The sequence below is a fragment of the Epinephelus moara genome, chromosome 16 (genome assembly GCF_006386435.1).
Source record: "Epinephelus moara isolate mb chromosome 16, YSFRI_EMoa_1.0, whole genome shotgun sequence".
NCBI lineage: Eukaryota > Metazoa > Chordata > Actinopteri > Perciformes > Serranidae > Epinephelus > Epinephelus moara.
In genome coordinates, this window is record NC_065521.1 from 29,518,235 (window position 1) to 29,531,722 (window position 13,488).

A 13,488-nucleotide genomic window follows, 5' to 3' on the forward strand; every position below is an offset into this window, starting at 1 on the left:
CTACTATACAAGCTGTACACTGACTACTTTAAGTCATATCAAAGTGTCATTTCTATAGTGTTGTCCCATGAAAAGATATAATGAAATATTTGCAAAAATGGGAGGAGTGTACTCACTTATGTGAGATACTGTATGTCCTCACCATGTTTCTTTTCCTAAACCTAACCACAGTAACTTTACTTTCCTTAAACCTAAACTTCTTAACTTTAGGTTCATTATTTGACTGTACGTTAAGGACATAACATAATTCGTGGGGCGCTAATTCGTAGGATATCATACGAAACCGTTCTATGAGAATACATTGGTGTGTGGTGGTGTATTTTTCTGGAGAGACCCTGCCTTCTGCCTGTGTTTTCTTATTTTGGTGTGTTCTGGATGTTTCTGGAAGTCAACCTTTGGGCAGTGGTGTGCAGCTCCAAGCCAATAACAGCATTAAGGATATGAGGGCACACATCCAAGGGGAGCTGTTGAGCCGGGACCAACTTTGAAACACAACCAACCAATCCTCCTCATTCTGCCTTTGAGTAAAAGATCTTGGTACTCCTTCCATTACTGGCAACCGCAAAGGATTGTGTGTTTAAATGCGCTTGTACTTTTCTGTGTGGTGCTTAGTGTATATCATGTGAGGGTATATGTGGGAAGTTAATGTCCTAAGCATGATGTCTGCAGGGCTCTAAACTTGGACCAATATTAGCATGAAAGATCAAAAAAGGAGTCATCATGACTCTTTCAGCTTTGAGATACGATAGAGTTCACAAAGGGCTTATGTTCTCTTCTGATCAGCATCATCAATAGCAACCATTGAGGATTCATTTACTTTGAGTCTACTTGCAAATTGCAGAGACTTTGGGCATTGGCATTTACAATTCCCTTTGGCTACAGTGAAAGATGAGTAAACAATGAGTGGCTGGAAAAAGCCGGCATGATTTACTTTTGAGCAAGTCGTGAAATAAATCATTCCATGTCAGACATAAAACTAACATTTTGATTCATTATTTTTCCTTCGAGGACCCCAGGGGCAGAAATGAATAATCTCGCATGTTCTTGGAACTGTAAATTATACAGCTCCACAGAAGCACACGATTATGAACAAATCTATGGAAGAAAAAAAGAAAGGCAGAAAGACATTTGAGTCATTTATCCATCTGTTCAAGAACATTCATTTTACATGGGCATGTTATCACTGAAGTTTTACCGTATGTGCAGTAAAAAAAACTATAGTGGAAATGGCAGAAATTTGAAAAAAAAAGTCAAATATCACAAACGTTTGTATTCTTGGTGTCGTCTTCTGCAATAGTTTCTTGTCTCATCAGCTTGAGTGTGGACTGGACAGTTGTGTCTTTAAGATAATAAAATCAGTCCTTCAGGCATACAGTAAGTGCACAGATACACGTTATCAAAGGACTCGGATCAGAATCAAGGCTGAAAGAAACTTGACTGGAACATCCCTATGATCCACTGCAGTTTGTTTTTGTATTTTTTTAGATGATTTAACAAGTTAGTTGTGGCGTAGACACAAGTCTCATGCACTTTTTGCATATGATTTGTTCTTGAATCCAAAATACCTCCAAAGATGATGATGGTTAATGACGGATGATTTTCGATTTGCCTGTCAGCAGCCGCAACATTCAGGTAAGTCTTTAATAGGCTGCTGCTCCAAGGTGCACGCATAGCCTACAGCTCTTCAAAAGTTGAGCCTGGCTGTTAGTTTAGAAAGCACTCAATTTGATATGCAGGAGTGTTTTCATATGAACGAGCACACACTTTTAACGTCAATACTGCAGCTGATCATGTTCATTTAATTGTGGGAAGCCAATTGTGATTTATATTCAATGAACCTTGCAGCTCAAGACCGACAGATTAATGGTGCTTCGTGAGTGAACCTTACTTTTCACACTCTGCTAAAGTTTTCTGATTTACATCCACTGCTATTCTTCTTCAGCTTTTCTTAGCTAAAAAGACAGATTTAGACTTGAACAGGAAGTATGTAGTGTTTGAAGTTTGTAGCTATAAACTGAATATGAAATCAGATTGTTACTAGACATAAAGACACTGTTGTGTCAGAGATGTGTTAAAAAATCTCGTCAGTGTGGTCAGGTGAGCAGGAGGGTGTCCTGCTCGGGGAGGTGACCTCTTTGGAAAATAACCCCTGACTTGCTGTAGGTTTGAATCTAAGGCTTGTTTATCAGAGCATGCACCTCTCAATTTATCTCTCTCTACCTCTACCTCTCCCTGCCTCACATTCCCTCAAACACACTTTTTTTCTCATCTTATTCAAACCATCCTCATCCTATTTTTAAACCCATTTCATTTTTAATAATCTGACTCTGATCCCAGACTAAATGTCAGAGATCGACCTCACCTTAGCAAATTAATTTGCAATTCGGTTTAACGCTAATCTTATAATTACTATTTATAATTTCATACTTTCAACATGAAACTGTAATTTTGTGTTTCACAATAATAATCAAATGAGCCCCAGATGATAGTTGGGCAACTTAATGATAACTAATTTTTTTATTAACTTAATTTGAACAGAAAAATCTCACCTAAAGTAAAATACATGTAACCTAAGAACACATTAGTATGTTATTAGATAGACAGTAGTCTAGTATATTAGATGCTGTTTGTTTGGAGGTTGTCTGTAGACCACAGCCAACAGGACAGCAACCTCAGATTTTCAGTTTAGATTGTGTGTCTGTGGATGTGTGCGTGTATAGTGTGTACATACTTGTAAGTATCCCCCCATGTGACTGTGTACATGTGTGTGCGCTTTCTTGCATATGTGTGTATGTCACTATAAGTCACGTCTCTGTTCCTGGGAACAGAGTTACATAATCACAAGCCCAACAGAGAGACATAAAAACAGGGGGAAAAACGTAACAGAAGTCATTATGAGACGAGGCTCGTTCTCCTCTCGGCTTAGACCCCTGACAAGGCTGCAAGTTACTTAAAATAGCCCCCTGCGTTGTTATCCACATTAGAGAGTCGACAGCATCCTGTGGTGGATTGAGGCCAAACAGGGAGAGGAAAAGAAATCCGTAGCCTGATGTGCGACATTTAGATTTATTGTAGGCAAGATGCCCGGCCATAGAGCAGTGTGTGTGTTTACAGTGTGTTTGTGAAGGCAATAATATGAATATGGCTAGCTATCAAATCTTATTGACTTTTTTATATCAGTAAGTTTCTGATTTTAACAACTATTTTGTGAGTTTCAAACTGTGTTTAACACTTTACTTTACTTTATTTGTTTATTTGAAGAGGACCATGCATATTAATGAACAATCGGTACAAATACATGACGTCATGTAAATATGCCGGATTTAGCTAGAAGCTAATGTCTAACTTCTAATTTCTTTCTAATATGAAAGGTTTTTGTGTGGAAGTGTGTGTTCAGACCACATTTAAAGAAATAGTTCAACATTTGGGAAACACGCTTATTTGCTTTCCATCTGAGAGTCTGATCAGCAGATTGTTTTTAACCCCACTGAATTTTTGAGGGCTGACACCGATCAATATTTGATAGTTATTAAAAATCGTATAATGACATATCAGTTGATATTACAGTTCAGGTAGAACAAAAATGAATATGAGTTTGTCACAACACAGAAAAATGTGTTATTAGGCACCCTGCCAAATTTGAAAGTCAACAAGTATAGACCCTTTTACTGTCGGTAACCAGTATGACATTACCATAACCATGAACAGACATTAGCTAACGCTAGCTAGCAAGTTCTGTTGGCTTGTTTTAGATAATGGGGGAAGATGGTGCAAGTGGTGCACTAAAAAAAAATTCAGAGTGCCAGAGCGCACTCGGGCACAAACTGGACTGTTTGTGAATTGCTGGCGTAATGTACCATTCAGTTATCCAGAGAGCCGCACTCTCGGAGTAGCAGAGCACACTCTGGGCACTCTGTCTGGGGAGACCGAGCAGCAGAGGCCCGAGTGTGTGATTAACTTAACCGCTGAATAATTCATATAGAAATATAACACTCCGTTTCTTCGACCAACAGAGCTCTCATTTTAGTGTAGAGCCACGAATGTTACTTGAATAAGTAAACACTGACCAACGGGACCAGACTGGCCGACCCGTATGCTCTCACTCAGTGGATGGATGATTTGACAGGATTGCTGAAGGTGGGATGGCCGGCTTTGTGGTTCATTACTATGCCAATCTTACAAAGGAGGACAACACTTGAAGAGTTTCCTCCAGTTTGCTTTGCTATCAAAGCTAACGTTGGCTAATGTGCTAAAAAGTTATGTTACAGAGAAATCCAACATTGGTCTTAAAGGGATAGTGCACTCAAAAATGAAAATTCAGCCATTATCTACTCACCCATATGCCGAGGGAGGCTCAGGTGAAGTTTTCGCTGGTCTTGCGCGCAAGCATGCACACGTGAGCGCGGTGCACAGAGAGGCAGTTAGAGCTACAGGCTACAGTGAGGCTAAAAACAGAGTTCAAATGACATTTTTCCAAACAACTTTTTATGTCGGGGCTTCAGGACACTTGGATCACTACGGACAAGCAGTATGGAGATATTTTGTGGTTTCAATTATGTGTTTTTGGATGTTTGAATCTGGGGCGCCGTCAGTCTGCATTAGGTGGAGTTGTGTTGCTACCTCCTTTCCCCTTGAATCTCTGCAAGTGATGTGAGGACTCTAAAACTTCACCTGAGCCTCCCTCGGCATATGGGTGAGTAGATAATGGCTGAATTTTCATTTTTGGGTGCACTATCCCTTTAATACCTCCCCAGTGTCTGTTAAGGTGGACATGATATACAAATTTTAAGAGAAAACGCACACCAAATACTCTTGAGGTGCTGATCACTGGAGGAAGATCAGTTGAAGAAAAAAAGTGTCGCACACTCTGGCTCCATATGCAGTTTATTTAAATCAACGTTTCAGCTACATGGCCTTCTTCAAGATTTGCACTGTTCACAGACAAAGAAAGGCTATATAGGTCAGTTGGACCATGCCCTGATATTGATTAGCCAATCATATTTCCCCACTTGGGTGGAGTAACAAGAGACAATTAAAACTTTTTTCAAACAGTGAAAAGAAAAGAAAAACAAAACATCAATACCAAGCCAATCAAAGATATCATAAGATAAAGGTGGACATGATAACCATCCCTACAACAGGAAATACCTTTTCCCTAGCCTGATATGAAGTGTGCGCCGCATACGTGAGCATTTTTGATGATCAACGCCATCCAGTCCTTTCATTTGATCACATTTAACCATAGCTGTCTTTGTTTTTGTTGACATGCAGTGGTGGCTGCTATGGGATAAAATTCAGGAGACCACGAAAGTCGGTAGGATTCATGATCCTATGAAACATTCAAGACTGTTCTAATTTTATGGCAATCCATCAAATAGCCAAAAAATGCCATCCTTCCTTCCATCTATCCATTATCTATAACCGCTTATCTTTACAGAGCCGCAGGGGGGCGGGCGCCAATCCCAGCTGACACTGGGTGGAAGGCGGGGTACAAGTCATCAGTCAATCACAGGACTGACACATAGAGAAAGACAGCCATATACACTCATATTCACACTGACGGGCAAATAAGAGACTTAAGTGGTAGATTAATGGCTATCATGGCTACAAATGTTAAACAGCAAGGAGGAAGAGTTAGGTGTTCAAAAAAAAAAGGATGATTTTCTGTATTGGTTCCCTCAAACTGATGTGTTGTATCAGCGCTATCATTGAAGACTTTCAAATATTACTCAGCCCTAAATATGAATGGGATGAAAATACTCCAAGTTAATGGCATGAATGTTTGATGCCGACACGGGGATAAAGGGAGAGGGTTGGAGAGATGAGGCCACAGAGAGGAGAGAGGAGTCACAGAGTGGAGCAGTCCTTGTTCTGCCTGATATCCTCCTCTGTGACACCTTCTCCCTCAGGGTATTGTGACATCCAGAGGACACGTCTAAGCAACTCTTATCAGCCTCTGCAACACACACACATACATACACACACACACACACACACACATAGAATGATTCCCACTCAGGTCCCAGCTTGAGGAGAGTGTGCCACTATGTAAGTGTGCCGTGACAAAACTGTTGTGGGTGATTTATTGGACGTCTTACCCTTTCAGTGCTGATCCATTACTGGTATGGTCTCTGACACAAGCTCACGCTCCCTTTATAAATTCCAACAGACAATTAAGTAAGAAAGATAATGACCATGATGTGAGCTCTTTACAATCCGTGCAGACATCAATACGTGCGCTGCATCATTAGGAGCCCTCTCTATCTTCAGACCTCCAGTAAGCCAGCCACTGTTCATGGTTCATTTAAAGAGGGACTATTTCCGTCCTGCACATGATGTGGAAAGCCCTTCAGTAACATATACGAGGGGACACTTTTCACGTGTGGCCGTCATGTGCTCTCTACATATGACACTTACAGTATATGGCACTATGGGGACTATAAGTGGCTGAAGCGCAGATAAACGTCAGCATGGTTTTAGGCAGCCTGCCATGTGGACATGTAAGAGATGACGACAAGGTGATGAGAAAAAAGGTGGGGTATTTCTCGTTGTTATTGTAATGTGTTTGTGGTCAGTGGTGAGGGGGTGATTATAGACTATAAATAGCAGGAGGTGGAGCAAATTGTAGTATAAGTACCTTAAAATATCTCATAAATGTTGGCCCTTATTTTTTTCCAGATTCTGTGTTTTCCATTTAAATTTTTCTGAATTTGGGTTTTTTTTTTTCTTTCTTCAATTTAAGCAAATTTTGCTGTCAAAAGAGTGTCTAATCGTGTAGTGGATAAATTAAAATGACAACAACTCTATAAGAAAATATTCAAAATTTAATGAATGTCAATAGATTTGATGTAAAACATTCATTTTTCGTAAACAACTTATCCTATTAGAGGTCGCAGGGGGGTTGGAGCCTATCCCAGCTGACACTGGGCGAGAGGCGGGGTACACCCTGGACAGGTCACCAAACTATCACAGGGCTGACACATAGAGACAGACAACCATTCACACACACATTCACACCTACGGGCAATTTAGAGTCACCAATTAAAGGGATAGTGCACCCAAAAATGAAAATTCAGCCATTATCTACTCACCCATATGCTGAGGGAGGCTCTGGTGAAGTTTTAGAGTCCTCACAACACTTACGGAAATCCGAAAAATGGAAATCCGGAAAATGTCCAAGAGCACAGAATTGAAACCATAAAATATCTCCATAATGCTTGTCCGTAGTGATCCAAGTGTCCTGAAGCCCTGACATAAAAGGTTGTTTAGAAAAACGTCATTTGAACTACACTGAGGCTAAAAACAGAGTTCAAATGACGTATTTTTTGGTTCAAATGACCAAAAAATGCTGTTGCACATTTCCGATTCGTAGTTAGCACAGTTCGCTTGTTTACCGTATTACGTATATGCGCTGTACACTGAACATACCGTTGAGCCCTGTTCAAAGTTTAAAACTTTATATGGAAAAAAAGTAGGGCTGCCCCCGACTAAGAATTTTCCTAGTTGACCAAGAGTCGTCATTTAGGGCCATTAGTCAACTAGCCACCTGTTTACGATATTAATTTAATCATTAAATGATATATTTTGGGCGGGGCAACACAATGGTTTGAGTTCAAGGTGTGAGAAAGAATAGTATCAGTAACATTGTTAACACTGTGCTACATTACAGAGAAATACAAAACCGTACTAATGACCCTTCATTAATATAGGCCTATATTTTATCTACAAGTGCACGTCACACACTGAGCGAGCCGCCTGTTAATGACGCTGTCGGCAAAGTAGTAATGATTGTGGCTAATGGGCATGTAGCTACTGACATGTTTCAGATGATACGTCATGTTTGTAGTCGACCAATGAAGATGAGTTTACATATCACCTTGGGTTCATCCTTCATCTTCTCAAAATGATCCCACACTTTGGATTTCCTGCCCGACATGTTATTAACTAGCCTGTGGAATAACCGCAGGTACCAGCCCTGGAAATTAGGGGCCGTACACATGCTGTGTCTTTAACCGCCTGGAAAACGTGAGATCGGGCTCTGGGTGCTACTCTTGTGCTATTTTTGTGCCAGCTTTCAAGAGCGTGGAGGCAAGTTGTGTCTGAGGTTGCTAAGCAACCTTAACAAGCACCGTATAGCGTATTTACCTGAAACCCAGAGTGCAGAGCTGATCTTCTTCCAGGCGCTGTTTATAAGTGTGTAGGCCTATTGTCCATGCGACAGATGTAAAGCTCTGGGTAGCCCTGCACTGAAATAATTAATATTCCCTTATTTATCAGACTGAATATTTACAGAAGAATGGAAAGATATCTGTCGGCCGGGATTGGTTTGTAACCTGACTCCTGTCTGACTGCTGTTGAGCGTGGCCTCTTCCTGTGTCTGTCCTTTCAAATTAAATTCCCACATGGTCCAGTCATATAGGTTTTGATTTATTTTGACAAGGCACAGCTCCTAAAAGAGCTTCACGTTTGTTTGGGGTTTTTTTTCCTTTCTGCGACATTTCTGGTCGACTAACATTTGGTTGACTATTAGGGGGCAGCCCTGAAGCAAGAATATTCATATTGAACTGCCAAATCTGATTTGACTGACATAATGAGTTGGGTACAGCCTTAGAACCATCCGACCACTTGAGAGGCACAGGAGGATTTGATCCAGCTTGGCTGACTGAGAAAAAGACTGGCCTCAAGCTAACGTTAGCCGTCACTCACATCTCCTCGGCCAGTGGATCAAACCAGCCAACATGAAGGTTGGAGACAAACACAGGCCGAGCAGAGCAAAGTCTCTGCAAGAGGAGCAGATGAGCCCTATGTTTGTATTTGCTGCCCTGACAAAACTTTTTACACCCGGTGTGTGGTGCTGTGCCCCGCCCTCGGTGAAACACCACCACAGAGATTGACAGAAACAGCGTGCCAGGAAATGACACCAGAACACAGCGGCACAGTTTTTTTCTGTTCATTCAGGGTAGGCGATGTGAGAAAGCGCTTATATCAAATTCCACAATACTCTACACCTGAACAGCCGTACTAGTTACTTTCCACCACTGCATGAGACATATTTTCTGTAAACTAAGTCAAATGTGCTTCAGCCATATTCTGCACACACACATGCATGCACACAGCTGCTAATCCGACACTGCCAGATTTTCCACTGGGCATGTGTTGGTGCGAGTGCAACAGCTGGAGGGAGCAGATGTTACATGGTGTCCCAGGGGTAGCACAAGGCCACGCACCATCTCGCCCTGTCCCAGTGCTAACACAGACAGGCTGGCTTAGGGTGAGGACTGGACAGGCTGGGTGCTGCAGGGGGGGCAGGGCAGAGGAACCCGCTCATCTCTGATGCTAATTAATACTGAGAGGAGCACTGCCACATACTGCAACTTCGGCTTACCTCATTAAAATGGTCAGATCCCTTGTCCTGTGCTGCTTCCCTCTACTTGATTCCTCCTCTCCTCTCTAATTATCCACCTGTTTCTCTTTTATTCATATTGAACCAAATGATCATAACCTTCACAGATGTCACGCTTCTTTAGAGCAGTTTAATCTATTTGTCTCACCACTTATTAGGCTCTTTTCAAAGCTGCACTTATCTGTGTGTCCCTCCAGTTCCAGGTATCTGCATTCAAGAATTTGACATGAACATAATTCTAAAGCATTTCAATGCCTAATTAGAAGCAATGAACTGAAAAATGAAGCCTTTACTCAGGCTGAAACTTAATGGTTCTGAAGACAGACACAACCTTAATATCAACATAACATAAAGTTGTAAATGTCACTGAGTATTTCGAAGGCATGGGCTTCTCAGAACTCATGGCACGTAGGGTCCGTCCCAAGTCTCTTATTTTTATAGAGCTACTGCTAGTTCCTCGCTTGAACCGGGAGTCGTTCGAGGTCCGCCATCTTCTAGGCCCAAGCACTAGGAGCTAGCAGCAAGCTTTAAGCAGCTACGAGCTAGGATGGTCGAGAGCTTCCTATCCGGAAGAGTTTTTCAGCTGAACGCCACGGCGTATAAATACCCGCCCTCTACATCTGGCTGCCACATTTGAACGAGATGGCGGAGAAACAGTACAAGAGTAAGTACCCGTTACATGCATTCTTTGCAATGAATCGCTGACTATGTTGAATGATGGTGAGTTAATTGAATGATAGTGCTCATCACAGTAACAGTGGAATAGCAGGGCTACAGACCGTTCCGTTTTGCACAAACTTCGACAAATGACTCAATAACAATGATAATACATGCAAAAATGTGTGACCAGAGTCATGACAGCGGGGGGTGGGGGCTACTGTTTTGGTCAACGAATATAATGAGACTAACGGCAGACGCTGGCTGCTTTACGGAGCAGATCCAGCGGTGCCGCCGTCATCAGGAATGGACGTCGCTCTACGTGACGTTTCAGTGGAAAGGACGTCTCATGTCTCTTAAACCGACAATGCTCGCTCATCGCTCATCGCTCCTAGCGCTAGCTCCTCGCATTTTTTCCTAGGTGAGAGGGGCTTAACAGCTAGCAAAGTCGGCTAGGTAAGATAACTAGCAGTAATTTAAGAGACTTGGGACGGACCCATGGTCTGTTTTGCTATTTAAAGGTCTTCCTCCTATTTTGTCTGATTTCAAACACAACCCTTTTTTCATTCAAAGCCCAGCACATTAGTCAAAACTGTCTCCTAGTCGCAAGCAGGTGCATGTATCTATCTTTCCGTTTGTTCTGCCTTCTTGCTGACATGTTGTGGCCTGCCCACCCATCTGTCCAGACTGCCGAGAGGTGTGGGGAAGAGCTCAGGTGGAGGGGCTGGCCGCTGGCCACAGGAATTTTCAACCGACAATCGATTTCTCTCCTCCACACACCTTCTAACATGCACCTCATGCAGAACATGTGTAGGAGGGCGGCTGTCCACACCCACTGAGAACATAGCTTTAAGACATCACATACTAGAATAAATACATTCTCTCCTGAAATCCATCAGGTGCAGCCAAACCATCTTAAGCAGACAAATTAAAACATTTAGTGAGTCTAAACATGCTGCAGGCATAAACCTCAGCAGCTGGTTCAGACATATATAAGGTGATATGCTGAACACAAAGCCTACTCCATAAATGTTCATCTTACTGGGTGGCTACCATTGTTGGGCTCGTTACTCTAACAGTGTTATATATTGCTTGTTACTCTTTTCAAAAAGTAATAATATTACTTTACCTATTACTCCCTTCCAACAGTAATTCGTTACACTACTCGTTATATTACTTTTCTGTTACATCCCACAAAATTGGTAGCTGCAGCTGTCCACAAGTAAAATCCATTTTAGGTTGTTTAGCAAGTGCAGGGCTACAGCCGATGGCTGCTGCCCAGGAGGGCTCACCCTTGGTGGGATGTATTTCCTGGAGCTTCACGTTGTTGTGTTGTCACTTCTAGCCAAGGTGTTTCAGACCAGAGGTTTGGGGACGTGTTTTTTACAGTGGAAAGAGTTTTAGTCAGACTACCTGCAACAACAGTGTTCATGTCATCGTTCATACATTATTAAAGTAATGTGAATATTTCCAGCAGCTAAGGATAGCATTTACAACTAGCTTGCTGCTTTATGATGTGTGTGTGTGTGCAGCACAACGATTACTAAAATGAGTCCACTGATATGACTGTTGTATTTCAAGTCAGTAGTGATGGGATAACAAACGTAACGTTATAACTAGTTGTTTGGTTTACTGGAATTTCATTAGAAATTAGTTACACTACTTGTTACTGGAAAAAGTAATGTTATTACCGTAATGCCTTCCTAGTAATGAGTTACTGCCCAACACTGGTGGCTACCTTACAACCCAAGTAGGGATGTGCACGAATAGTCGACAACACAGAAGTGCCAAAAACTGCAGTTCTTTGAACGGCCACTTGAGGCTGAGTCCAGAAGCAAGTCAATCCCCATAGACACTCATGTTGAAATGCCTCAACTTTACAGCAGAAACAAACATGTCTTATTTGGTCTTATGAAAACTGTTCTGGGGTGAAATTTAATATAACTCACCCTATCACATTTTATTAAGGCTCAACGTTACGCATAATTAAGGGCGGGCCACAATGAGTGACAGGCTGTCTGCTGATAGTGATCTCAGCTTCGCAGTCAGATTCACCCCTTGCTCCTCCACAGCTCCAGCCTCTCACCAAAATATGGTCACAAAACCCAAGATGGCAACAGTTGAAATGCTGAACTCGAGGCTTCAAAACCGGAGTTCACAAACCAGTGGGTGACGTCATGGTGGCCACATCCATTATTTTTACAGTCTATGATCAAACATTGCTCCCCTCGCTAGTCGGCACCAGAAATACTAGTTGGTTAAACATATTTTTAAAGATACCAGGAGTTTAGATCAGCGATCTACATCTCTTTCAATCTCTCTCTCTCTTTCACACACATTTATTGTCACGTTTATCTTGTAAGTGTGCTCTTCTTAAATGTTTTGTTTACTTCCTGGATTTTTCCCGCATAGAAATTCTGACCAATCAGCTTTCTCGTGCGAGGTACATGATCTGGTCCACTTGTAAATGCTGCCGTAAGAACATGAATCAAAATTAGTCCCTGATTCAGACCAAAGCAAGACAACTCAAGGTCTGAAAGCACCCTAAGATTAACACAAGATGATATCAGTAAATATCCGCATGTTTTTTTGTCTCTCTCTTACCATCATCTACTTTTTTTGGTTTTGATTTTCTGTTTTGTTCTGCCTTCATGACACCAGACTACAGATAAAAAACTGTCTGAATTACTTTAAATCCTGTGTGGTCTCGCTCGCTGAGCCTGGGCTGTGGCAGCAACTGCTTCTTCTTTCCCCGGGTGGTGTATTTCAACTGGTGCCGTTCTCAAATTTCTTCTGCAAGCGTGTGCATAACATGTGATCTCACGGTGTAGTGTGGGGGATGCAACCACCTGACTTTCTGTGCACCTGACTTGCAGCTCATTGTAAGTCACGTCACGCCTCACAGTACTTAAGCCAGCCAGCACCCTGCACTCATAGTCAATTATGATTCCGCTGCTGCTTTATGGGGTGCTGTTTGGTAGAAATGCGAGGGGTGTTTATGTTCAAGGGCGAGTCCCTGTAGAGTAAATGACACCAATACCCCCCACCCATCCTCTCCTCTTCCCTCCTTATCGATCCAGAGTGGAGACGGTAAACAGCCACACTGATTTCTCTGTGGCGTGTGACAACTTCCAAATATAATAAATCCAGTGGAGGATAATCTGACTTCACATATGGGCCTGAAGCTATAACAGCGTTTATAAGTGGGCCTTTTCATTTCAGTCAAAGAAGCCTTGTTAGGGAAACATTTTAGCCCTAAACTGTTGTGCTTGGCCATTGTACATGTTTGTGTGCAACTGTCTGAACACAGCATCTGTTGACAAAAAATATCTAAATGTAGGAGAGACTGACGGACATACATTATAGCTACTTAGGAAAAGAAATTATGAAAACGAAAAAGGCTTCACCTTCGCTGTGATAAATGCTGT